The sequence below is a fragment of the Salmo salar genome, chromosome 03 (assembly GCF_965601325.2).
Source record: "Salmo salar chromosome 03, fSalSal1, whole genome shotgun sequence".
Classification (NCBI taxonomy): domain Eukaryota; kingdom Metazoa; phylum Chordata; class Actinopteri; order Salmoniformes; family Salmonidae; genus Salmo; species Salmo salar.
In genome coordinates this window covers 10,176,832-10,201,473 of record NC_138293.1, presented here as the reverse complement: position 1 = coordinate 10,201,473, position 24,642 = coordinate 10,176,832, and the positions used below count along the sequence as shown (strand labels likewise).

At 42.0% G+C, this 24,642-nt stretch overlaps 34 non-coding genes across 34 annotated transcripts; 17 read left to right on the top strand and 17 right to left on the bottom strand.

The window, feature by feature from the left end:
* Window positions 1-533: 533 nt before the first annotated feature.
* On the bottom strand, window positions 534-606 carry trnak-uuu (transfer RNA lysine (anticodon UUU)). Its single transcript has one exon. It is a non-coding gene; the product is annotated as a tRNA-Lys (tRNA).
* A 166-nt stretch (window positions 607-772) lies between these two features.
* On the top strand, window positions 773-844 carry trnaw-cca (transfer RNA tryptophan (anticodon CCA)). Its single transcript has one exon. It is a non-coding gene; the product is annotated as a tRNA-Trp (tRNA).
* Window positions 845-2,005: 1,161 nt separating this feature from the next.
* Window positions 2,006-2,078, bottom strand: trnak-uuu (transfer RNA lysine (anticodon UUU)). Its single transcript has one exon. It is a non-coding gene; the product is annotated as a tRNA-Lys (tRNA).
* A 166-nt stretch (window positions 2,079-2,244) lies between these two features.
* On the top strand, window positions 2,245-2,316 carry trnaw-cca (transfer RNA tryptophan (anticodon CCA)). The gene has a single exon. It is a non-coding gene; the product is annotated as a tRNA-Trp (tRNA).
* A 1,161-nt stretch (window positions 2,317-3,477) lies between these two features.
* On the bottom strand, window positions 3,478-3,550 carry trnak-uuu (transfer RNA lysine (anticodon UUU)). The gene has a single exon. It is a non-coding gene; the product is annotated as a tRNA-Lys (tRNA).
* Window positions 3,551-3,716: 166 nt separating this feature from the next.
* trnaw-cca (transfer RNA tryptophan (anticodon CCA)) lies at window positions 3,717-3,788 on the top strand. Its single transcript has one exon. It is a non-coding gene; the product is annotated as a tRNA-Trp (tRNA).
* Window positions 3,789-4,949: 1,161 nt separating this feature from the next.
* trnak-uuu (transfer RNA lysine (anticodon UUU)) lies at window positions 4,950-5,022 on the bottom strand. Its single transcript has one exon. It is a non-coding gene; the product is annotated as a tRNA-Lys (tRNA).
* A 166-nt stretch (window positions 5,023-5,188) lies between these two features.
* trnaw-cca (transfer RNA tryptophan (anticodon CCA)) lies at window positions 5,189-5,260 on the top strand. The gene has a single exon. It is a non-coding gene; the product is annotated as a tRNA-Trp (tRNA).
* Window positions 5,261-6,421: 1,161 nt separating this feature from the next.
* trnak-uuu (transfer RNA lysine (anticodon UUU)) lies at window positions 6,422-6,494 on the bottom strand. Its single transcript has one exon. It is a non-coding gene; the product is annotated as a tRNA-Lys (tRNA).
* A 166-nt stretch (window positions 6,495-6,660) lies between these two features.
* trnaw-cca (transfer RNA tryptophan (anticodon CCA)) lies at window positions 6,661-6,732 on the top strand. The gene has a single exon. It is a non-coding gene; the product is annotated as a tRNA-Trp (tRNA).
* A 1,161-nt stretch (window positions 6,733-7,893) lies between these two features.
* Window positions 7,894-7,966, bottom strand: trnak-uuu (transfer RNA lysine (anticodon UUU)). The gene has a single exon. It is a non-coding gene; the product is annotated as a tRNA-Lys (tRNA).
* A 166-nt stretch (window positions 7,967-8,132) lies between these two features.
* Window positions 8,133-8,204, top strand: trnaw-cca (transfer RNA tryptophan (anticodon CCA)). Its single transcript has one exon. It is a non-coding gene; the product is annotated as a tRNA-Trp (tRNA).
* A 1,161-nt stretch (window positions 8,205-9,365) lies between these two features.
* trnak-uuu (transfer RNA lysine (anticodon UUU)) lies at window positions 9,366-9,438 on the bottom strand. The gene has a single exon. It is a non-coding gene; the product is annotated as a tRNA-Lys (tRNA).
* Window positions 9,439-9,604: 166 nt separating this feature from the next.
* On the top strand, window positions 9,605-9,676 carry trnaw-cca (transfer RNA tryptophan (anticodon CCA)). Its single transcript has one exon. It is a non-coding gene; the product is annotated as a tRNA-Trp (tRNA).
* A 1,161-nt stretch (window positions 9,677-10,837) lies between these two features.
* Window positions 10,838-10,910, bottom strand: trnak-uuu (transfer RNA lysine (anticodon UUU)). The gene has a single exon. It is a non-coding gene; the product is annotated as a tRNA-Lys (tRNA).
* A 166-nt stretch (window positions 10,911-11,076) lies between these two features.
* trnaw-cca (transfer RNA tryptophan (anticodon CCA)) lies at window positions 11,077-11,148 on the top strand. Its single transcript has one exon. It is a non-coding gene; the product is annotated as a tRNA-Trp (tRNA).
* Window positions 11,149-12,313: 1,165 nt separating this feature from the next.
* On the bottom strand, window positions 12,314-12,386 carry trnak-uuu (transfer RNA lysine (anticodon UUU)). Its single transcript has one exon. It is a non-coding gene; the product is annotated as a tRNA-Lys (tRNA).
* Window positions 12,387-12,552: 166 nt separating this feature from the next.
* Window positions 12,553-12,624, top strand: trnaw-cca (transfer RNA tryptophan (anticodon CCA)). Its single transcript has one exon. It is a non-coding gene; the product is annotated as a tRNA-Trp (tRNA).
* Window positions 12,625-13,785: 1,161 nt separating this feature from the next.
* Window positions 13,786-13,858, bottom strand: trnak-uuu (transfer RNA lysine (anticodon UUU)). Its single transcript has one exon. It is a non-coding gene; the product is annotated as a tRNA-Lys (tRNA).
* Window positions 13,859-14,024: 166 nt separating this feature from the next.
* Window positions 14,025-14,096, top strand: trnaw-cca (transfer RNA tryptophan (anticodon CCA)). Its single transcript has one exon. It is a non-coding gene; the product is annotated as a tRNA-Trp (tRNA).
* Window positions 14,097-15,257: 1,161 nt separating this feature from the next.
* trnak-uuu (transfer RNA lysine (anticodon UUU)) lies at window positions 15,258-15,330 on the bottom strand. The gene has a single exon. It is a non-coding gene; the product is annotated as a tRNA-Lys (tRNA).
* Window positions 15,331-15,496: 166 nt separating this feature from the next.
* trnaw-cca (transfer RNA tryptophan (anticodon CCA)) lies at window positions 15,497-15,568 on the top strand. Its single transcript has one exon. It is a non-coding gene; the product is annotated as a tRNA-Trp (tRNA).
* Window positions 15,569-16,733: 1,165 nt separating this feature from the next.
* trnak-uuu (transfer RNA lysine (anticodon UUU)) lies at window positions 16,734-16,806 on the bottom strand. The gene has a single exon. It is a non-coding gene; the product is annotated as a tRNA-Lys (tRNA).
* A 166-nt stretch (window positions 16,807-16,972) lies between these two features.
* trnaw-cca (transfer RNA tryptophan (anticodon CCA)) lies at window positions 16,973-17,044 on the top strand. Its single transcript has one exon. It is a non-coding gene; the product is annotated as a tRNA-Trp (tRNA).
* Window positions 17,045-18,206: 1,162 nt separating this feature from the next.
* Window positions 18,207-18,279, bottom strand: trnak-uuu (transfer RNA lysine (anticodon UUU)). Its single transcript has one exon. It is a non-coding gene; the product is annotated as a tRNA-Lys (tRNA).
* Window positions 18,280-18,445: 166 nt separating this feature from the next.
* trnaw-cca (transfer RNA tryptophan (anticodon CCA)) lies at window positions 18,446-18,517 on the top strand. Its single transcript has one exon. It is a non-coding gene; the product is annotated as a tRNA-Trp (tRNA).
* Window positions 18,518-19,678: 1,161 nt separating this feature from the next.
* On the bottom strand, window positions 19,679-19,751 carry trnak-uuu (transfer RNA lysine (anticodon UUU)). Its single transcript has one exon. It is a non-coding gene; the product is annotated as a tRNA-Lys (tRNA).
* Window positions 19,752-19,917: 166 nt separating this feature from the next.
* trnaw-cca (transfer RNA tryptophan (anticodon CCA)) lies at window positions 19,918-19,989 on the top strand. The gene has a single exon. It is a non-coding gene; the product is annotated as a tRNA-Trp (tRNA).
* A 1,161-nt stretch (window positions 19,990-21,150) lies between these two features.
* trnak-uuu (transfer RNA lysine (anticodon UUU)) lies at window positions 21,151-21,223 on the bottom strand. Its single transcript has one exon. It is a non-coding gene; the product is annotated as a tRNA-Lys (tRNA).
* A 166-nt stretch (window positions 21,224-21,389) lies between these two features.
* On the top strand, window positions 21,390-21,461 carry trnaw-cca (transfer RNA tryptophan (anticodon CCA)). Its single transcript has one exon. It is a non-coding gene; the product is annotated as a tRNA-Trp (tRNA).
* Window positions 21,462-22,622: 1,161 nt separating this feature from the next.
* Window positions 22,623-22,695, bottom strand: trnak-uuu (transfer RNA lysine (anticodon UUU)). The gene has a single exon. It is a non-coding gene; the product is annotated as a tRNA-Lys (tRNA).
* A 166-nt stretch (window positions 22,696-22,861) lies between these two features.
* trnaw-cca (transfer RNA tryptophan (anticodon CCA)) lies at window positions 22,862-22,933 on the top strand. The gene has a single exon. It is a non-coding gene; the product is annotated as a tRNA-Trp (tRNA).
* Window positions 22,934-24,094: 1,161 nt separating this feature from the next.
* trnak-uuu (transfer RNA lysine (anticodon UUU)) lies at window positions 24,095-24,167 on the bottom strand. The gene has a single exon. It is a non-coding gene; the product is annotated as a tRNA-Lys (tRNA).
* A 166-nt stretch (window positions 24,168-24,333) lies between these two features.
* trnaw-cca (transfer RNA tryptophan (anticodon CCA)) lies at window positions 24,334-24,405 on the top strand. Its single transcript has one exon. It is a non-coding gene; the product is annotated as a tRNA-Trp (tRNA).
* The last annotated feature ends 237 nt before the right edge of the window (window positions 24,406-24,642 follow it).

The window sequence follows — 24,642 nt, the reverse complement described above, 5'->3', positions numbered from 1 at the left end:
AGTGCTGGTTTGCGCACATGACCAAGTGCGTGCCCGTCGTTGTTTTTCCTTTCTATTGAATACGCTATTGTCTGGTTGAAATATTATCGAGTATTTAGACAATTGCCAACCTGAAGATTAATTATAAAAATCGTTTGACATGTTTCAACAAACTTTACCGGTACTGTTCGGACGTATTCGTCTGCGTGTTTTGACCGCCTTTGAGCCAGTGGATTACTGAACACAACGCGCCAACAAAACTGAGTTTTTGGGATATAAAGAGGGACTTTATTGAACAAAACAAACATTTATTGTGTAGCTGAGACTCTTGTGACTGCAACCAGATGAAAATCTTCAAAGGTAAGTGATTAATTTGATGGCTATTTCTGACTTTCGTGACTCTATATGATTGGAAAATGTTTGTATGCTTTTGGAAGAGGGGCGCTGTCCTCAGATAATCGCATGGTATGCTTTCGCAGTAAAGCCATTTTTAAATCTGACCAAATACAAGTATGGAAAGACTGCCTAGTGAAGGAAGGTGAACATTAAAGCAGCGCCCGAACAGGGACTTGAACCCTGGACCCTCAGATTAAAAGTCTGATGCTCTACCGACTGAGCTATTCGGGCTCTGCATTTACTTATTTTCATACACCTAACCTGTCGGGCAGAGGCACGTGCTGACGAGGGGGCATTGTCAGATAATACATTTCCCAAGAGATCCAGGCCTCCATTCCAAATGATACAATCAACGAAATCTGAACTAGGCATCCCCTCCAAAGACGCGTTTTGTCTAGACCTCGTGGCGCAACGGTAGCGCGTCTGACTCCAGATCAGAAGGTTGCGTGTTCAAATCACGTCGTGGTCAGTGTTTTTATGTGTGCAATCTCTACCTCCTTTAAACAGCGAAGTCAATGAATCAACACAAGTACCAATGTGGCTTACAGTACAAACCTCGAACGAAAACAACCAAACCAATTCTGCTTTAGATGACAATTGTCTCTCATAAAAGCCTGTCACACTGCAAATTCCCAGATCAGATGATGCTGTGTGATTGATTGACAGGCTTAAATCAGTCTTCGAACACGGATTTTAACTTCTTATGGCTTAGGGGAAGTGATTCGACATCTGGATGAGAAGAGTGCCCAAAGTAAACTGCCTGTTACTCAGGCCCAGAATCTAGGATATGCATATAAATGGTAGATTTGGATAGAACACACTTTAAAGTTTCCAAAACCATTCAAATGATGTCTGTGAGTATAACAGAACTGATATGGCAGGTGAAAATCTGAGGAAAATCCATCCGGGAAGTGGGACTTTATTTGACGTGGGAAGTTTTCAATTGAATGCCTATTGAGTTTCTAATGGGTTAGGACCCAGATTGCAGTTCCTATGGCTTCCACTAGATGTCAACAGTCTTTAGACATTGTTTCAGGATTGTTTTCTGAAAAATGAAGAAGAATGAGACCTTCTGTCAGTGGACTGAGGAAGCATGCAGTGCTGGTTTGCGCACATGACCAAGTGCGTGCCCGTCGTTGTTTTTCCTTTCTATTGAATACGCTATTGTCTGGTTGAAATATTATCGAGTATTTAGACAATTGCCAACCTGAAGATTAATTATAAAAATCGTTTGACATGTTTCAACAAACTTTACCGGTACTGTTCGGACGTATTCGTCTGCGTGTTTTGACCGCCTTTGAGCCAGTGGATTACTGAACACAACGCGCCAACAAAACTGAGTTTTTGGGATATAAAGAGGGACTTTATTGAACAAAACAAACATTTATTGTGTAGCTGAGACTCTTGTGACTGCAACCAGATGAAAATCTTCAAAGGTAAGTGATTAATTTGATGGCTATTTCTGACTTTCGTGACTCTATATGATTGGAAAATGTTTGTATGCTTTTGGAAGAGGGGCGCTGTCCTCAGATAATCGCATGGTATGCTTTCGCAGTAAAGCCATTTTTAAATCTGACCAAATACAAGTATGGAAAGACTGCCTAGTGAAGGAAGGTGAACATTAAAGCAGCGCCCGAACAGGGACTTGAACCCTGGACCCTCAGATTAAAAGTCTGATGCTCTACCGACTGAGCTATTCGGGCTCTGCATTTACTTATTTTCATACACCTAACCTGTCGGGCAGAGGCACGTGCTGACGAGGGGGCATTGTCAGATAATACATTTCCCAAGAGATCCAGGCCTCCATTCCAAATGATACAATCAACGAAATCTGAACTAGGCATCCCCTCCAAAGACGCGTTTTGTCTAGACCTCGTGGCGCAACGGTAGCGCGTCTGACTCCAGATCAGAAGGTTGCGTGTTCAAATCACGTCGTGGTCAGTGTTTTTATGTGTGCAATCTCTACCTCCTTTAAACAGCGAAGTCAATGAATCAACACAAGTACCAATGTGGCTTACAGTACAAACCTCGAACGAAAACAACCAAACCAATTCTGCTTTAGATGACAATTGTCTCTCATAAAAGCCTGTCACACTGCAAATTCCCAGATCAGATGATGCTGTGTGATTGATTGACAGGCTTAAATCAGTCTTCGAACACGGATTTTAACTTCTTATGGCTTAGGGGAAGTGATTCGACATCTGGATGAGAAGAGTGCCCAAAGTAAACTGCCTGTTACTCAGGCCCAGAATCTAGGATATGCATATAAATGGTAGATTTGGATAGAACACACTTTAAAGTTTCCAAAACCATTCAAATGATGTCTGTGAGTATAACAGAACTGATATGGCAGGTGAAAATCTGAGGAAAATCCATCCGGGAAGTGGGACTTTATTTGACGTGGGAAGTTTTCAATTGAATGCCTATTGAGTTTCTAATGGGTTAGGACCCAGATTGCAGTTCCTATGGCTTCCACTAGATGTCAACAGTCTTTAGACATTGTTTCAGGATTGTTTTCTGAAAAATGAAGAAGAATGAGACCTTCTGTCAGTGGACTGAGGAAGCATGCAGTGCTGGTTTGCGCACATGACCAAGTGCGTGCCCGTCGTTGTTTTTCCTTTCTATTGAATACGCTATTGTCTGGTTGAAATATTATCGAGTATTTAGACAATTGCCAACCTGAAGATTAATTATAAAAATCGTTTGACATGTTTCAACAAACTTTACCGGTACTGTTCGGACGTATTCGTCTGCGTGTTTTGACCGCCTTTGAGCCAGTGGATTACTGAACACAACGCGCCAACAAAACTGAGTTTTTGGGATATAAAGAGGGACTTTATTGAACAAAACAAACATTTATTGTGTAGCTGAGACTCTTGTGACTGCAACCAGATGAAAATCTTCAAAGGTAAGTGATTAATTTGATGGCTATTTCTGACTTTCGTGACTCTATATGATTGGAAAATGTTTGTATGCTTTTGGAAGAGGGGCGCTGTCCTCAGATAATCGCATGGTATGCTTTCGCAGTAAAGCCATTTTTAAATCTGACCAAATACAAGTATGGAAAGACTGCCTAGTGAAGGAAGGTGAACATTAAAGCAGCGCCCGAACAGGGACTTGAACCCTGGACCCTCAGATTAAAAGTCTGATGCTCTACCGACTGAGCTATTCGGGCTCTGCATTTACTTATTTTCATACACCTAACCTGTCGGGCAGAGGCACGTGCTGACGAGGGGGCATTGTCAGATAATACATTTCCCAAGAGATCCAGGCCTCCATTCCAAATGATACAATCAACGAAATCTGAACTAGGCATCCCCTCCAAAGACGCGTTTTGTCTAGACCTCGTGGCGCAACGGTAGCGCGTCTGACTCCAGATCAGAAGGTTGCGTGTTCAAATCACGTCGTGGTCAGTGTTTTTATGTGTGCAATCTCTACCTCCTTTAAACAGCGAAGTCAATGAATCAACACAAGTACCAATGTGGCTTACAGTACAAACCTCGAACGAAAACAACCAAACCAATTCTGCTTTAGATGACAATTGTCTCTCATAAAAGCCTGTCACACTGCAAATTCCCAGATCAGATGATGCTGTGTGATTGATTGACAGGCTTAAATCAGTCTTCGAACACGGATTTTAACTTCTTATGGCTTAGGGGAAGTGATTCGACATCTGGATGAGAAGAGTGCCCAAAGTAAACTGCCTGTTACTCAGGCCCAGAATCTAGGATATGCATATAAATGGTAGATTTGGATAGAACACACTTTAAAGTTTCCAAAACCGTTCAAATGATGTCTGTGAGTATAACAGAACTGATATGGCAGGTGAAAATCTGAGGAAAATCCATCCGGGAAGTGGGACTTTATTTGACGTGGGAAGTTTTCAATTGAATGCCTATTGAGTTTCTAATGGGTTAGGACCCAGATTGCAGTTCCTATGGCTTCCACTAGATGTCAACAGTCTTTAGACATTGTTTCAGGATTGTTTTCTGAAAAATGAAGAAGAATGAGACCTTCTGTCAGTGGACTGAGGAAGCATGCAGTGCTGGTTTGCGCACATGACCAAGTGCGTGCCCGTCGTTGTTTTTCCTTTCTATTGAATACGCTATTGTCTGGTTGAAATATTATCGAGTATTTAGACAATTGCCAACCTGAAGATTAATTATAAAAATCGTTTGACATGTTTCAACAAACTTTACCGGTACTGTTCGGACGTATTCGTCTGCGTGTTTTGACCGCCTTTGAGCCAGTGGATTACTGAACACAACGCGCCAACAAAACTGAGTTTTTGGGATATAAAGAGGGACTTTATTGAACAAAACAAACATTTATTGTGTAGCTGAGACTCTTGTGACTGCAACCAGATGAAAATCTTCAAAGGTAAGTGATTAATTTGATGGCTATTTCTGACTTTCGTGACTCTATATGATTGGAAAATGTTTGTATGCTTTTGGAAGAGGGGCGCTGTCCTCAGATAATCGCATGGTATGCTTTCGCAGTAAAGCCATTTTTAAATCTGACCAAATACAAGTATGGAAAGACTGCCTAGTGAAGGAAGGTGAACATTAAAGCAGCGCCCGAACAGGGACTTGAACCCTGGACCCTCAGATTAAAAGTCTGATGCTCTACCGACTGAGCTATTCGGGCTCTGCATTTACTTATTTTCATACACCTAACCTGTCGGGCAGAGGCACGTGCTGACGAGGGGGCATTGTCAGATAATACATTTCCCAAGAGATCCAGGCCTCCATTCCAAATGATACAATCAACGAAATCTGAACTAGGCATCCCCTCCAAAGACGCGTTTTGTCTAGACCTCGTGGCGCAACGGTAGCGCGTCTGACTCCAGATCAGAAGGTTGCGTGTTCAAATCACGTCGTGGTCAGTGTTTTTATGTGTGCAATCTCTACCTCCTTTAAACAGCGAAGTCAATGAATCAACACAAGTACCAATGTGGCTTACAGTACAAACCTCGAACGAAAACAACCAAACCAATTCTGCTTTAGATGACAATTGTCTCTCATAAAAGCCTGTCACACTGCAAATTCCCAGATCAGATGATGCTGTGTGATTGATTGACAGGCTTAAATCAGTCTTCGAACACGGATTTTAACTTCTTATGGCTTAGGGGAAGTGATTCGACATCTGGATGAGAAGAGTGCCCAAAGTAAACTGCCTGTTACTCAGGCCCAGAATCTAGGATATGCATATAAATGGTAGATTTGGATAGAACACACTTTAAAGTTTCCAAAACCGTTCAAATGATGTCTGTGAGTATAACAGAACTGATATGGCAGGTGAAAATCTGAGGAAAATCCATCCGGGAAGTGGGACTTTATTTGACGTGGGAAGTTTTCAATTGAATGCCTATTGAGTTTCTAATGGGTTAGGACCCAGATTGCAGTTCCTATGGCTTCCACTAGATGTCAACAGTCTTTAGACATTGTTTCAGGATTGTTTTCTGAAAAATGAAGAAGAATGAGACCTTCTGTCAGTGGACTGAGGAAGCATGCAGTGCTGGTTTGCGCACATGACCAAGTGCGTGCCCGTCGTTGTTTTTCCTTTCTATTGAATACGCTATTGTCTGGTTGAAATATTATCGAGTATTTAGACAATTGCCAACCTGAAGATTAATTATAAAAATCGTTTGACATGTTTCAACAAACTTTACCGGTACTGTTCGGACGTATTCGTCTGCGTGTTTTGACCGCCTTTGAGCCAGTGGATTACTGAACACAACGCGCCAACAAAACTGAGTTTTTGGGATATAAAGAGGGACTTTATTGAACAAAACAAACATTTATTGTGTAGCTGAGACTCTTGTGACTGCAACCAGATGAAAATCTTCAAAGGTAAGTGATTAATTTGATGGCTATTTCTGACTTTCGTGACTCTATATGATTGGAAAATGTTTGTATGCTTTTGGAACAGGGGCGCTGTCCTCAGATAATCGCATGGTATGCTTTCGCAGTAAAGCCATTTTTAAATCTGACCAAATACAAGTATGGAAAGACTGCCTAGTGAAGGAAGGTGAACATTAAAGCAGCGCCCGAACAGGGACTTGAACCCTGGACCCTCAGATTAAAAGTCTGATGCTCTACCGACTGAGCTATTCGGGCTCTGCATTCACTTATTTTCATACACCTAACCTGTCGGGCAGAGGCACGTGCTGACGAGGGGGCATTGTCAGATAATACATTTCCCAAGAGATCCAGGCCTCCATTCCAAATGATACAATCAACGAAATCTGAACTAGGCATCCCCTCCAAAGACGCGTTTTGTCTAGACCTCGTGGCGCAACGGTAGCGCGTCTGACTCCAGATCAGAAGGTTGCGTGTTCAAATCACGTCGTGGTCAGTGTTTTTATGTGTGCAATCTCTACCTCCTTTAAACAGCGAAGTCAATGAATCAACACAAGTACCAATGTGGCTTACAGTACAAACCTCGAACGAAAACAACCAAACCAATTCTGCTTTAGATGACAATTGTCTCTCATAAAAGCCTGTCACACTGCAAATTCCCAGATCAGATGATGCTGTGTGATTGATTGACAGGCTTAAATCAGTCTTCGAACACGGATTTTAACTTCTTATGGCTTAGGGGAAGTGATTCGACATCTGGATGAGAAGAGTGCCCAAAGTAAACTGCCTGTTACTCAGGCCCAGAATCTAGGATATGCATATAAATGGTAGATTTGGATAGAACACACTTTAAAGTTTCCAAAACCGTTCAAATGATGTCTGTGAGTATAACAGAACTGATATGGCAGGTGAAAATCTGAGGAAAATCCATCCGGGAAGTGGGACTTTATTTGACGTGGGAAGTTTTCAATTGAATGCCTATTGAGTTTCTAATGGGTTAGGACCCAGATTGCAGTTCCTATGGCTTCCACTAGATGTCAACAGTCTTTAGACATTGTTTCAGGATTGTTTTCTGAAAAATGAAGAAGAATGAGACCTTCTGTCAGTGGACTGAGGAAGCATGCAGTGCTGGTTTGCGCACATGACCAAGTGCGTGCCCGTCGTTGTTTTTCCTTTCTATTGAATACGCTATTGTCCGGTTGAAATATTATCGAGTATTTAGACAATTGCCAACCTGAAGATTAATTATAAAAATCGTTTGACATGTTTCAACAAACTTTACCGGTACTGTTCGGACGTATTCGTCTGCGTGTTTTGACCGCCTTTGAGCCAGTGGATTACTGAACACAACGCGCCAACAAAACTGAGTTTTTGGGATATAAAGAGGGACTTTATTGAACAAAACAAACATTTATTGTGTAGCTGAGACTCTTGTGACTGCAACCAGATGAAAATCTTCAAAGGTAAGTGATTAATTTGATGGCTATTTCTGACTTTCGTGACTCTATATGATTGGAAAATGTTTGTATGCTTTTGGAAGAGGGGCGCTGTCCTCAGATAATCGCATGGTATGCTTTCGCAGTAAAGCCATTTTTAAATCTGACCAAATACAAGTATGGAAAGACTGCCTAGTGAAGGAAGGTGAACATTAAAGCAGCGCCCGAACAGGGACTTGAACCCTGGACCCTCAGATTAAAAGTCTGATGCTCTACCGACTGAGCTATTCGGGCTCTGCATTTACTTATTTTCATACACCTAACCTGTCGGGCAGAGGCACGTGCTGACGAGGGGGCATTGTCAGATAATACATTTCCCAAGAGATCCAGGCCTCCATTCCAAATGATACAATCAACGAAATCTGAACTAGGCATCCCCTCCAAAGACGCGTTTTGTCTAGACCTCGTGGCGCAACGGTAGCGCGTCTGACTCCAGATCAGAAGGTTGCGTGTTCAAATCACGTCGTGGTCAGTGTTTTTATGTGTGCAATCTCTACCTCCTTTAAACAGCGAAGTCAATGAATCAACACAAGTACCAATGTGGCTTACAGTACAAACCTCGAACGAAAACAACCAAACCAATTCTGCTTTAGATGACAATTGTCTCTCATAAAAGCCTGTCACACTGCAAATTCCCAGATCAGATGATGCTGTGTGATTGATTGACAGGCTTAAATCAGTCTTCGAACACGGATTTTAACTTCTTATGGCTTAGGGGAAGTGATTCGACATCTGGATGAGAAGAGTGCCCAAAGTAAACTGCCTGTTACTCAGGCCCAGAATCTAGGATATGCATATAAATGGTAGATTTGGATAGAACACACTTTAAAGTTTCCAAAACCGTTCAAATGATGTCTGTGAGTATAACAGAACTGATATGGCAGGTGAAAATCTGAGGAAAATCCATCCGGGAAGTGGGACTTTATTTGACGTGGGAAGTTTTCAATTGAATGCCTATTGAGTTTCTAATGGGTTAGGACCCAGATTGCAGTTCCTATGGCTTCCACTAGATGTCAACAGTCTTTAGACATTGTTTCAGGATTGTTTTCTGAAAAATGAAGAAGAATGAGACCTTCTGTCAGTGGACTGAGGAAGCATGCAGTGCTGGTTTGCGCACATGACCAAGTGCGTGCCCGTCGTTGTTTTTCCTTTCTATTGAATACGCTATTGTCCGGTTGAAATATTATCGAGTATTTAGACAATTGCCAACCTGAAGATTAATTATAAAAATCGTTTGACATGTTTCAACAAACTTTACCGGTACTGTTCGGACGTATTCGTCTGCGTGTTTTGACCGCCTTTGAGCCAGTGGATTACTGAACACAACGCGCCAACAAAACTGAGTTTTTGGGATATAAAGAGGGACTTTATTGAACAAAACAAACATTTATTGTGTAGCTGAGACTCTTGTGACTGCAACCAGATGAAAATCTTCAAAGGTAAGTGATTAATTTGATGGCTATTTCTGACTTTCGTGACTCTATATGATTGGAAAATGTTTGTATGCTTTTGGAAGAGGGGCGCTGTCCTCAGATAATCGCATGGTATGCTTTCGCAGTAAAGCCATTTTTAAATCTGACCAAATACAAGTATGGAAAGACTGCCTAGTGAAGGAAGGTGAACATTAAAGCAGCGCCCGAACAGGGACTTGAACCCTGGACCCTCAGATTAAAAGTCTGATGCTCTACCGACTGAGCTATTCGGGCTCTGCATTTACTTATTTTCATACACCTAACCTGTCGGGCAGAGGCACGTGCTGACGAGGGGGCATTGTCAGATAATACATTTCCCAAGAGATCCAGGCCTCCATTCCAAATGATACAATCAACGAAATCTGAACTAGGCATCCCCTCCAAAGACGCGTTTTGTCTAGACCTCGTGGCGCAACGGTAGCGCGTCTGACTCCAGATCAGAAGGTTGCGTGTTCAAATCACGTCGTGGTCAGTGTTTTTATGTGTGCAATCTCTACCTCCTTTAAACAGCGAAGTCAATGAATCAACACAAGTACCAATGTGGCTTACAGTACAAACCTCGAACGAAAACAACCAAACCAATTCTGCTTTAGATGACAATTGTCTCTCATAAAAGCCTGTCACACTGCAAATTCCCAGATCAGATGATGCTGTGTGATTGATTGACAGGCTTAAATCAGTCTTCGAACACGGATTTTAACTTCTTATGGCTTAGGGGAAGTGATTCGACATCTGGATGAGAAGAGTGCCCAAAGTAAACTGCCTGTTACTCAGGCCCAGAATCTAGGATATGCATATAAATGGTAGATTTGGATAGAACACACTTTAAAGTTTCCAAAACCATTCAAATGATGTCTGTGAGTATAACAGAACTGATATGGCAGGTGAAAATCTGAGGGAAATCCATCCGGGAAGTGGGACTTTATTTGACGTGGGAAGTTTTCAATTGAATGCCTATTGAGTTTCTAATGGGTTAGGACCCAGATTGCAGTTCCTATGGCTTCCACTAGATGTCAACAGTCTTTAGACATTGTTTCAGGATTGTTTTCTGAAAAATGAAGAAGAATGAGACCTTCTGTCAGTGGACTGAGGAAGCATGCAGTGCTGGTTTGCGCACATGACCAAGTGCGTGCCCGTCGTTGTTTTTCCTTTCTATTGAATACGCTATTGTCTGGTTGAAATATTATCGAGTATTTAGACAATTGCCAACCTGAAGATTAATTATAAAAATCGTTTGACATGTTTCAACAAACTTTACCGGTACTGTTCGGACGTATTCGTCTGCGTGTTTTGACCGCCTTTGAGCCAGTGGATTACTGAACACAACGCGCCAACAAAACTGAGTTTTTGGGATATAAAGAGGGACTTTATTGAACAAAACAAACATTTATTGTGTAGCTGAGACTCTTGTGACTGCAACCAGATGAAAATCTTCAAAGGTAAGTGATTAATTTGATGGCTATTTCTGACTTTCGTGACTCTATATGATTGGAAAATGTTTGTATGCTTTTGGAAGAGGGGCGCTGTCCTCAGATAATCGCATGGTATGCTTTCGCAGTAAAGCCATTTTTAAATCTGACCAAATACAAGTATGGAAAGACTGCCTAGTGAAGGAAGGTGAACATTAAAGCAGCGCCCGAACAGGGACTTGAACCCTGGACCCTCAGATTAAAAGTCTGATGCTCTACCGACTGAGCTATTCGGGCTCTGCATTCACTTATTTTCATACACCTAACCTGTCGGGCAGAGGCACGTGCTGACGAGGGGGCATTGTCAGATAATACATTTCCCAAGAGATCCAGGCCTCCATTCCAAATGATACAATCAACGAAATCTGAACTAGGCATCCCCTCCAAAGACGCGTTTTGTCTAGACCTCGTGGCGCAACGGTAGCGCGTCTGACTCCAGATCAGAAGGTTGCGTGTTCAAATCACGTCGTGGTCAGTGTTTTTATGTGTGCAATCTCTACCTCCTTTAAACAGCGAAGTCAATGAATCAACACAAGTACCAATGTGGCTTACAGTACAAACCTCGAACGAAAACAACCAAACCAATTCTGCTTTAGATGACAATTGTCTCTCATAAAAGCCTGTCACACTGCAAATTCCCAGATCAGATGATGCTGTGTGATTGATTGATTGACAGGCTTAAATCAGTCTTCGAACACGGATTTTAACTTCTTATGGCTTAGGGGAAGTGATTCGACATCTGGATGAGAAGAGTGCCCAAAGTAAACTGCCTGTTACTCAGGCCCAGAATCTAGGATATGCATATAAATGGTAGATTTGGATAGAACACACTTTAAAGTTTCCAAAACCGTTCAAATGATGTCTGTGAGTATAACAGAACTGATATGGCAGGTGAAAATCTGAGGAAAATCCATCCGGGAAGTGGGACTTTATTTGACGTGGGAAGTTTTCAATTGAATGCCTATTGAGTTTCTAATGGGTTAGGACCCAGATTGCAGTTCCTATGGCTTCCACTAGATGTCAACAGTCTTTAGACATTGTTTCAGGATTGTTTTCTGAAAAATGAAGAAGAATGAGACCTTCTGTCAGTGGACTGAGGAAGCATGCAGTGCTGGTTTGCGCACATGACCAAGTGCGTGCCCGTCGTTGTTTTTCCTTTCTATTGAATACGCTATTGTCCGGTTGAAATATTATCGAGTATTTAGACAATTGCCAACCTGAAGATTAATAATAAAAATCGTTTGACATGTTTCAACAAACTTTACCGGTACTGTTCGGACGTATTCGTCTGCGTGTTTTGACCGCCTTTGAGCCAGTGGATTACTGAACACAACGCGCCAACAAAACTGAGTTTTTGGGATATAAAGAGGGACTTTATTGAACAAAACAAACATTTATTGTGTAGCTGAGACTCTTGTGACTGCAACCAGATGAAAATCTTCAAAGGTAAGTGATTAATTTGATGGCTATTTCTGACTTTCGTGACTCTATATGATTGGAAAATGTTTGTATGCTTTTGGAAGAGGGGCGCTGTCCTCAGATAATCGCATGGTATGCTTTCGCAGTAAAGCCATTTTTAAATCTGACCAAATACAAGTATGGAAAGACTGCCTAGTGAAGGAAGGTGAACATTAAAGCAGCGCCCGAACAGGGACTTGAACCCTGGACCCTCAGATTAAAAGTCTGATGCTCTACCGACTGAGCTATTCGGGCTCTGCATTTACTTATTTTCATACACCTAACCTGTCGGGCAGAGGCACGTGCTGACGAGGGGGCATTGTCAGATAATACATTTCCCAAGAGATCCAGGCCTCCATTCCAAATGATACAATCAACGAAATCTGAACTAGGCATCCCCTCCAAAGACGCGTTTTGTCTAGACCTCGTGGCGCAACGGTAGCGCGTCTGACTCCAGATCAGAAGGTTGCGTGTTCAAATCACGTCGTGGTCAGTGTTTTTATGTGTGCAATCTCTACCTCCTTTAAACAGCGAAGTCAATGAATCAACACAAGTACCAATGTGGCTTACAGTACAAACCTCGAACGAAAACAACCAAACCAATTCTGCTTTAGATGACAATTGTCTCTCATAAAAGCCTGTCACACTGCAAATTCCCAGATCAGATGATGCTGTGTGATTGATTGACAGGCTTAAATCAGTCTTCGAACACGGATTTTAACTTCTTATGGCTTAGGGGAAGTGATTCGACATCTGGATGAGAAGAGTGCCCAAAGTAAACTGCCTGTTACTCAGGCCCAGAATCTAGGATATGCATATAAATGGTAGATTTGGATAGAACACACTTTAAAGTTTCCAAAACCGTTCAAATGATGTCTGTGAGTATAACAGAACTGATATGGCAGGTGAAAATCTGAGGAAAATCCATCCGGGAAGTGGGACTTTATTTGACGTGGGAAGTTTTCAATTGAATGCCTATTGAGTTTCTAATGGGTTAGGACCCAGATTGCAGTTCCTATGGCTTCCACTAGATGTCAACAGTCTTTAGACATTGTTTCAGGATTGTTTTCTGAAAAATGAAGAAGAATGAGACCTTCTGTCAGTGGACTGAGGAAGCATGCAGTGCTGGTTTGCGCACATGACCAAGTGCGTGCCCGTCGTTGTTTTTCCTTTCTATTGAATACGCTATTGTCCGGTTGAAATATTATCGAGTATTTAGACAATTGCCAACCTGAAGATTAATTATAAAAATCGTTTGACATGTTTCAACAAACTTTACCGGTACTGTTCGGACGTATTCGTCTGCGTGTTTTGACCGCCTTTGAGCCAGTGGATTACTGAACACAACGCGCCAACAAAACTGAGTTTTTGGGATATAAAGAGGGACTTTATTGAACAAAACAAACATTTATTGTGTAGCTGAGACTCTTGTGACTGCAACCAGATGAAAATCTTCAAAGGTAAGTGATTAATTTGATGGCTATTTCTGACTTTCGTGACTCTATATGATTGGAAAATGTTTGTATGCTTTTGGAAGAGGGGCGCTGTCCTCAGATAATCGCATGGTATGCTTTCGCAGTAAAGCCATTTTTAAATCTGACCAAATACAAGTATGGAAAGACTGCCTAGTGAAGGAAGGTGAACATTAAAGCAGCGCCCGAACAGGGACTTGAACCCTGGACCCTCAGATTAAAAGTCTGATGCTCTACCGACTGAGCTATTCGGGCTCTGCATTTACTTATTTTCATACACCTAACCTGTCGGGCAGAGGCACGTGCTGACGAGGGGGCATTGTCAGATAATACATTTCCCAAGAGATCCAGGCCTCCATTCCAAATGATACAATCAACGAAATCTGAACTAGGCATCCCCTCCAAAGACGCGTTTTGTCTAGACCTCGTGGCGCAACGGTAGCGCGTCTGACTCCAGATCAGAAGGTTGCGTGTTCAAATCACGTCGTGGTCAGTGTTTTTATGTGTGCAATCTCTACCTCCTTTAAACAGCGAAGTCAATGAATCAACACAAGTACCAATGTGGCTTACAGTACAAACCTCGAACGAAAACAACCAAACCAATTCTGCTTTAGATGACAATTGTCTCTCATAAAAGCCTGTCACACTGCAAATTCCCAGATCAGATGATGCTGTGTGATTGATTGACAGGCTTAAATCAGTCTTCGAACACGGATTTTAACTTCTTATGGCTTAGGGGAAGTGATTCGACATCTGGATGAGAAGAGTGCCCAAAGTAAACTGCCTGTTACTCAGGCCCAGAATCTAGGATATGCATATAAATGGTAGATTTGGATAGAACACACTTTAAAGTTTCCAAAACCATTCAAATGATGTCTGTGAGTATAACAGAACTGATATGGCAGGTGAAAATCTGAGGGAAATCCATCCGGGAAGTGGGACTTTATTTGACGTGGGAAGTTTTCAATTGAATGCCTATTGAGTTTCTAATGGGTTAGGACCCAGATTGCAGTTCCTATGGCTTCCACTAGATGTCAACAGTCTTTAGACATTGTTTCAGGATTGTTTTCTGAAAAATGAAGAAGAATGAGACCTTCTGTCAGTGGACTGAGGAAGCATGCAGTGCTGGTTTGCGCACATGACCAAGTGCGTGCCCGTCGTTGTTTTTCCTTTCTATTGAATACGCTATTGTCTGGTTGAAATATTATCGAGTATTTAGACAATTGCCAACCTGAAGATTAATTATAAAAATCGTTTGACATGTTTCAACAAACTTTACCGGTACTGTTCGGACGTATTCGTCTGCGTGTTTTGACCGCCTTTGAGCCAGTGGATTACTGAACACAACGCGCCAACAAAACTGAGTTTTTGGGATATAAAGAGGGACTTTATTGAACAAAACAAACATTTATTGTGTAGCTGAGACTCTTGTGACTGCAACCAGATGAAAATCTTCAAAGGTAAGTGATTAATTTGATGGCTATTTCTGACTTTCGTGACTCTATATGATTGGAAAATGTTTGTATGCTTTTGGAAGAGGGGCGCTGTCCTCAGATAATCGCATGGTATGCTTTCGCAGTAAAGCCATTTTTAAATCTGACCAAATACAAGTATGGAAAGACTGCCTAGTGAAGGAAGGTGAACATTAAAGCAGCGCCCGAACAGGGACTTGAACCCTGGACCCTCAGATTAAAAGTCTGATGCTCTACCGACTGAGCTATTCGGGCTCTGCATTCACTTATTTTCATACACCTAACCTGTCGGGCAGAGGCACGTGCTGACGAGGGGGCATTGTCAGATAATACATTTCCCAAGAGATCCAGGCCTCCATTCCAAATGATACAATCAACGAAATCTGAACTAGGCATCCCCTCCAAAGACGCGTTTTGTCTAGACCTCGTGGCGCAACGGTAGCGCGTCTGACTCCAGATCAGAAGGTTGCGTGTTCAAATCACGTCGTGGTCAGTGTTTTTATGTGTGCAATCTCTACCTCCTTTAAACAGCGAAGTCAATGAATCAACACAAGTACCAATGTGGCTTACAGTACAAACCTCGAACGAAAACAACCAAACCAATTCTGCTTTAGATGACAATTGTCTCTCATAAAAGCCTGTCACACTGCAAATTCCCAGATCAGATGATGCTGTGTGATTGATTGATTGACAGGCTTAAATCAGTCTTCGAACACGGATTTTAACTTCTTATGGCTTAGGGGAAGTGATTCGACATCTGGATGAGAAGAGTGCCCAAAGTAAACTGCCTGTTACTCAGGCCCAGAATCTAGGATATGCATATAAATGGTAGATTTGGATAGAACACACTTTAAAGTTTCCAAAACCGTTCAAATGATGTCTGTGAGTATAACAGAACTGATATGGCAGGTGAAAATCTGAGGAAAATCCATCCGGGAAGTGGGACTTTATTTGACGTGGGAAGTTTTCAATTGAATGCCTATTGAGTTTCTAATGGGTTAGGACCCAGATTGCAGTTCCTATGGCTTCCACTAGATGTCAACAGTCTTTAGACATTGTTTCAGGATTGTTTTCTGAAAAATGAAGAAGAATGAGACCTTCTGTCAGTGGACTGAGGAAGCATGCAGTGCTGGTTTGCGCACATGACCAAGTGCGTGCCCGTCGTTGTTTTTCCTTTCTATTGAATACGCTATTGTCCGGTTGAAATATTATCGAGTATTTAGACAATTGCCAACCTGAAGATTAATAATAAAAATCGTTTGACATGTTTCAACAAACTTTACCGGTACTGTTCGGACGTATTCGTCTGCGTGTTTTGACCGCCTTTGAGCCAGTGGATTACTGAACACAACGCGCCAACAAAACTGAGTTTTTGGGATATAAAGAGGGACTTTATTGAACAAAACAAACATTTATTGTGTAGCTGAGACTCTTGTGACTGCAACCAGATGAAAATCTTCAAAGGTAAGTGATTAATTTGATGGCTATTTCTGACTTTCGTGACTCTATATGATTGGAAAATGTTTGTATGCTTTTGGAAGAGGGGCGCTGTCCTCAGATAATCGCATGGTATGCTTTCGCAGTAAAGCCATTTTTAAATCTGACCAAATACAAGTATGGAAAGACTGCCTAGTGAAGGAAGGTGAACATTAAAGCAGCGCCCGAACAGGGACTTGAACCCTGGACCCTCAGATTAAAAGTCTGATGCTCTACCGACTGAGCTATTCGGGCTCTGCATTTACTTATTTTCATACACCTAACCTGTCGGGCAGAGGCACGTGCTGACGAGGGGGCATTGTCAGATAATACATTTCCCAAGAGATCCAGGCCTCCATTCCAAATGATACAATCAACGAAATCTGAACTAGGCATCCCCTCCAAAGACGCGTTTTGTCTAGACCTCGTGGCGCAACGGTAGCGCGTCTGACTCCAGATCAGAAGGTTGCGTGTTCAAATCACGTCGTGGTCAGTGTTTTTATGTGTGCAATCTCTACCTCCTTTAAACAGCGAAGTCAATGAATCAACACAAGTACCAATGTGGCTTACAGTACAAACCCTCGAACGAAAACAACCAAACCAATTCTGCTTTAGATGACAATTGTCTCTCATAAAAGCCTGTCACACTGCAAATTCCCAGATCAGATGATGCTGTGTGATTGATTGACAGGCTTAAATCAGTCTTCGAACACGGATTTTAACTTCTTATGGCTTAGGGGAAGTGATTCGACATCTGGATGAGAAGAGTGCCCAAAGTAAACTGCCTGTTACTCAGGCCCAGAATCTAGGATATGCATATAAATGGTAGATTTGGATAGAACACACTTTAAAGTTTCCAAAACCATTCAAATGATGTCTGTGAGTATAACAGAACTGATATGGCAGGTGAAAATCTGAGGGAAATCCATCCGGGAAGTGGGACTTTATTTGACGTGGGAAGTTTTCAATTGAATGCCTATTGAGTTTCTAATGGGTTAGGACCCAGATTGCAGTTCCTATGGCTTCCACTAGATGTCAACAGTCTTTAGACATTGTTTCAGGATTGTTTTCTGAAAAATGAAGAAGAATGAGACCTTCTGTCAGTGGACTGAGGAAGCATGCAGTGCTGGTTTGCGCACATGACCAAGTGCGTGCCCGTCGTTGTTTTTCCTTTCTATTGAATACGCTATTGTCCGGTTGAAATATTATCGAGTATTTAGACAATTGCCAACCTGAAGATTAATAATAAAAATCGTTTGACATGTTTCAACAAACTTTACCGGTACTGTTCGGACGTATTCGTCTGCGTGTTTTGACCGCCTTTGAGCCAGTGGATTACTGAACACAACGCGCCAACAAAACTGAGTTTTTGGGATATAAAGAGGGACTTTATTGAACAAAACAAACATTTATTGTGTAGCTGAGACTCTTGTGACTGCAACCAGATGAAAATCTTCAAAGGTAAGTGATTAATTTGATGGCTATTTCTGACTTTCGTGACTCTATATGATTGGAAAATGTTTGTATGCTTTTGGAAGAGGGGCGCTGTCCTCAGATAATCGCATGGTATGCTTTCGCAGTAAAGCCATTTTTAAATCTGACCAAATACAAGTATGGAAAGACTGCCTAGTGAAGGAAGGTGAACATTAAAGCAGCGCCCGAACAGGGACTTGAACCCTGGACCCTCAGATTAAAAGTCTGATGCTCTACCGACTGAGCTATTCGGGCTCTGCATTTACTTATTTTCATACACCTAACCTGTCGGGCAGAGGCACGTGCTGACGAGGGGGCATTGTCAGATAATACATTTCCCAAGAGATCCAGGCCTCCATTCCAAATGATACAATCAACGAAATCTGAACTAGGCATCCCCTCCAAAGACGCGTTTTGTCTAGACCTCGTGGCGCAACGGTAGCGCGTCTGACTCCAGATCAGAAGGTTGCGTGTTCAAATCACGTCGTGGTCAGTGTTTTTATGTGTGCAATCTCTACCTCCTTTAAACAGCGAAGTCAATGAATCAACACAAGTACCAATGTGGCTTACAGTACAAACCTCGAACGAAAACAACCAAACCAATTCTGCTTTAGATGACAATTGTCTCTCATAAAAGCCTGTCACACTGCAAATTCCCAGATCAGATGATGCTGTGTGATTGATTGACAGGCTTAAATCAGTCTTCGAACACGGATTTTAACTTCTTATGGCTTAGGGGAAGTGATTCGACATCTGGATGAGAAGAGTGCCCAAAGTAAACTGCCTGTTACTCAGGCCCAGAATCTAGGATATGCATATAAATGGTAGATTTGGATAGAACACACTTTAAAGTTTCCAAAACCATTCAAATGATGTCTGTGAGTATAACAGAACTGATATGGCAGGTGAAAATCTGAGGGAAATCCATCCGGGAAGTGGGACTTTATTTGACGTGGGAAGTTTTCAATTGAATGCCTATTGAGTTTCTAATGGGTTAGGACCCAGATTGCAGTTCCTATGGCTTCCACTAGATGTCAACAGTCTTTAGACATTGTTTCAGGATTGTTTTCTGAAAAATGAAGAAGAATGAGACCTTCTGTCAGTGGACTGAGGAAGCATGCAGTGCTGGTTTGCGCACATGACCAAGTGCGTGCCCGTCGTTGTTTTTCCTTTCTATTGAATACGCTATTGTCCGGTTGAAATATTATCGAGTATTTAGACAATTGCCAACCTGAAGATTAATAATAAAAATCGTTTGACATGTTTCAACAAACTTTACCGGTACTGTTCGGACGTATTCGTCTGCGTGTTTTGACCGCCTTTGAGCCAGTGGATTACTGAACACAACGCGCCAACAAAACTGAGTTTTTGGGATATAAAGAGGGACTTTATTGAACAAAACAAACATTTATTGTGTAGCTGAGACTCTTGTGACTGCAACCAGATGAAAATCTTCAAAGGTAAGTGATTAATTTGATGGCTATTTCTGACTTTCGTGACTCTATATGATTGGAAAATGTTTGTATGCTTTTGGAAGAGGGGCGCTGTCCTCAGATAATCGCATGGTATGCTTTCGCAGTAAAGCCATTTTTAAATCTGACCAAATACAAGTATGGAAAGACTGCCTAGTGAAGGAAGGTGAACATTAAAGCAGCGCCCGAACAGGGACTTGAACCCTGGACCCTCAGATTAAAAGTCTGATGCTCTACCGACTGAGCTATTCGGGCTCTGCATTCACTTATTTTCATACACCTAACCTGTCGGGCAGAGGCACGTGCTGACGAGGGGGCATTGTCAGATAATACATTTCCCAAGAGATCCAGGCCTCCATTCCAAATGATACAATCAACGAAATCTGAACTAGGCATCCCCTCCAAAGACGCGTTTTGTCTAGACCTCGTGGCGCAACGGTAGCGCGTCTGACTCCAGATCAGAAGGTTGCGTGTTCAAATCACGTCGTGGTCAGTGTTTTTATGTGTGCAATCTCTACCTCCTTTAAACAGCGAAGTCAATGAATCAACACAAGTACCAATGTGGCTTACAGTACAAACCTCGAACGAAAACAACCAAACCAATTCTGCTTTAGATGACAATTGTCTCTCATAAAAGCCTGTCACACTGCAAATTCCCAGATCAGATGATGCTGTGTGATTGATTGACAGGCTTAAATCAGTCTTCGAACACGGATTTTAACTTCTTATGGCTTAGGGGAAGTGATTCGACATCTGGATGAGAAGAGTGCCCAAAGTAAACTGCCTGTTACTCAGGCCCAGAATCTAGGATATGCATATAAATGGTAGATTTGGATAGAACACACTTTAAAGTTTCCAAAACCGTTCAAATGATGTCTGTGAGTATAACAGAACTGATATGGCAGGTGAAAATCTGAGGAAAATCCATCCGGGAAGTGGGACTTTATTTGACGTGGGAAGTTTTCAATTGAATGCCTATTGAGTTTCTAATGGGTTAGGACCCAGATTGCAGTTCCTATGGCTTCCACTAGATGTCAACAGTCTTTAGACATTGTTTCAGGATTGTTTTCTGAAAAATGAAGAAGAATGAGACCTTCTGTCAGTGGACTGAGGAAGCATGCAGTGCTGGTTTGCGCACATGACCAAGTGCGTGCCCGTCGTTGTTTTTCCTTTCTATTGAATACGCTATTGTCCGGTTGAAATATTATCGAGTATTTAGACAATTGCCAACCTGAAGATTAATAATAAAAATCGTTTGACATGTTTCAACAAACTTTACCGGTACTGTTCGGACGTATTCGTCTGCGTGTTTTGACCGCCTTTGAGCCAGTGGATTACTGAACACAACGCGCCAACAAAACTGAGTTTTTGGGATATAAAGAGGGACTTTATTGAACAAAACAAACATTTATTGTGTAGCTGAGACTCTTGTGACTGCAACCAGATGAAAATCTTCAAAGGTAAGTGATTAATTTGATGGCTATTTCTGACTTTCGTGACTCTATATGATTGGAAAATGTTTGTATGCTTTTGGAAGAGGGGCGCTGTCCTCAGATAATCGCATGGTATGCTTTCGCTGTAAAGCCATTTTTAAATCTGACCAAATACAAGTATGGAAAGACTGCCTAGTGAAGGAAGGTGAACATTAAAGCAGCGCCCGAACAGGGACTTGAACCCTGGACCCTCAGATTAAAAGTCTGATGCTCTACCGACTGAGCTATTCGGGCTCTGCATTTACTTATTTTCATACACCTAACCTGTCGGGCAGAGGCACGTGCTGACGAGGGGGCATTGTCAGATAATACATTTCCCAAGAGATCCAGGCCTCCATTCCAAATGATACAATCAACGAAATCTGAACTAGGCATCCCCTCCAAAGACGCGTTTTGTCTAGACCTCGTGGCGCAACGGTAGCGCGTCTGACTCCAGATCAGAAGGTTGCGTGTTCAAATCACGTCGTGGTCAGTGTTTTTATGTGTGCAATCTCTACCTCCTTTAAACAGCGAAGTCAATGAATCAACACAAGTACCAATGTGGCTTACAGTACAAACCTCGAACGAAAACAACCAAACCAATTCTGCTTTAGATGACAATTGTCTCTCATAAAAGCCTGTCACACTGCAAATTCCCAGATCAGATGATGCTGTGTGATTGATTGACAGGCTTAAATCAGTCTTCGAACACGGATTTTAACTTCTTATGGCTTAGGGGAAGTGATTCGACATCTGGATGAGAAGAGTGCCCAAAGTAAACTGCCTGTTACTCAGGCCCAGAATCTAGGATATGCATATAAATGGTAGATTTGGATAGAACACACTTTAAAGTTTCCAAAACCATTCAAATGATGTCTGTGAGTATAACAGAACTGATATGGCAGGTGAAAATCTGAGGAAAATCCATCCGGGAAGTGGGACTTTATTTGACGTGGGAAGTTTTCAATTGAATGCCTATTGAGTTTCTAATGGGTTAGGACCCAGATTGCAGTTCCTATGGCTTCCACTAGATGTCAACAGTCTTTAGACATTGTTTCAGGATTGTTTTCTGAAAAATGAAGAAGAATGAGACCTTCTGTCAGTGGACTGAGGAAGCATGCAGTGCTGGTTTGCGCACATGACCAAGTGCGTGCCCGTCGTTGTTTTTCCTTTCTATTGAATACGCTATTGTCTGGTTGAAATATTATCGAGTATTTAGACAATTGCCAACCTGAAGATTAATTATAAAAATCGTTTGACATGTTTCAACAAACTTTACCGGTACTGTTCGGACGTATTCGTCTGCGTGTTTTGACCGCCTTTGAGCCAGTGGATTACTGAACACAACGCGCCAACAAAACTGAGTTTTTGGGATATAAAGAGGGACTTTATTGAACAAAACAAACATTTATTGTGTAGCTGAGACTCTTGTGACTGCAACCAGATGAAAATCTTCAAAGGTAAGTGATTAATTTGATGGCTATTTCTGACTTTCGTGACTCTATATGATTGGAAAATGTTTGTATGCTTTTGGAAGAGGGGCGCTGTCCTCAGATAATCGCATGGTATGCTTTCGCAGTAAAGCCATTTTTAAATCTGACCAAATACAAGTATGGAAAGACTGCCTAGTGAAGGAAGGTGAACATTAAAGCAGCGCCCGAACAGGGACTTGAACCCTGGACCCTCAGATTAAAAGTCTGATGCTCTACCGACTGAGCTATTCGGGCTCTGCATTCACTTATTTTCATACACCTAACCTGTCGGGCAGAGGCACGTGCTGACGAGGGGGCATTGTCAGATAATACATTTCCCAAGAGATCCAGGCCTCCATTCCAAATGATACAATCAACGAAATCTGAACTAGGCATCCCCTCCAAAGACGCGTTTTGTCTAGACCTCGTGGCGCAACGGTAGCGCGTCTGACTCCAGATCAGAAGGTTGCGTGTTCAAATCACGTCGTGGTCAGTGTTTTTATGTGTGCAATCTCTACCTCCTTTAAACAGCGAAGTCAATGAATCAACACAAGTACCAATGTGGCTTACAGTACAAACCTCGAACGAAAACAACCAAACCAATTCTGCTTTAGATGACAATTGTCTCTCATAAAAGCCTGTCACACTGCAAATTCCCAGATCAGATGATGCTGTGTGATTGATTGACAGGCTTAAATCAGTCTTCGAACACGGATTTTAACTTCTTATGGCTTAGGGGAAGTGATTCGACATCTGGATGAGAAGAGTGCCCAAAGTAAACTGCCTGTTACTCAGGCCCAGAATCTAGGATATGCATATAAATGGTAGATTTGGATAGAACACACTTTAAAGTTTCCAAAACCGTTCAAATGATGTCTGTGAGTATAACAGAACTGATATGGCAGGTGAAAATCTGAGGAAAATCCATCCGGGAAGTGGGACTTTATTTGACGTGGGAAGTTTTCAATTGAATGCCTATTGAGTTTCTAATGGGTTAGGACCCAGATTGCAGTTCCTATGGCTTCCACTAGATGTCAACAGTCTTTAGACATTGTTTCAGGATTGTTTTCTGAAAAATGAAGAAGAATGAGACCTTCTGTCAGTGGACTGAGGAAGCATGCAGTGCTGGTTTGCGCACATGACCAAGTGCGTGCCCGTCGTTGTTTTTCCTTTCTATTGAATACGCTATTGTCCGGTTGAAATATTATCGAGTATTTAGACAATTGCCAACCTGAAGATTAATTATAAAAATCGTTTGACATGTTTCAACAAACTTTACCGGTACTGTTCGGACGTATTCGTCTGCGTGTTTTGACCGCCTTTGAGCCAGTGGATTACTGAACACAACGCGCCAACAAAACTGAGTTTTTGGGATATAAAGAGGGACTTTATTGAACAAAACAAACATTTATTGTGTAGCTGAGACTCTTGTGACTGCAACCAGATGAAAATCTTCAAAGGTAAGTGATTCATTTGATGGCTATTTCTGACTTTCGTGACTCTATATGATTGGAAAATGTTTGTATGCTTTTGGAAGAGGGGCGCTGTCCTCAGATAATCGCATGGTATGCTTTCGCAGTAAAGCCATTTTTAAATCTGACCAAATACAAGTATGGAAAGACTGCCTAGTGAAGGAAGGTGAACATTAAAGCAGCGCCCGAACAGGGACTTGAACCCTGGACCCTCAGATTAAAAGTCTGATGCTCTACCGACTGAGCTATTCGGGCTCTGCATTCACTTATTTTCATACACCTAACCTGTCGGGCAGAGGCACGTGCTGACGAGGGGGCATTGTCAGATAATACATTTCCCAAGAGATCCAGGCCTCCATTCCAAATGATACAATCAACGAAATCTGAACTAGGCATCCCCTCCAAAGACGCATTTTGTCTAGACCTCGTGGCGCAACGGTAGCGCGTCTGACTCCAGATCAGAAGGTTGCGTGTTCAAATCACGTCGTGGTGAGTGTTTTTATGTGTGCAATCTCTACCTCCTTTAAACAGCGAAGTCAATGAATCAACACAAGTACCAATGTGGCTTACAGTACAAACCTCGAACGAAAACAACCAAACCAATTCTGCTTTAGATGACAATTGTCTCTCATAAAAGCCTGTCACACTGCAAATTCCCAGATCAGATGATGCTGTGTGATTGATTCACAGGCTTAAATCAGTCTTCGAACACAGATTTTAACTTCTTATG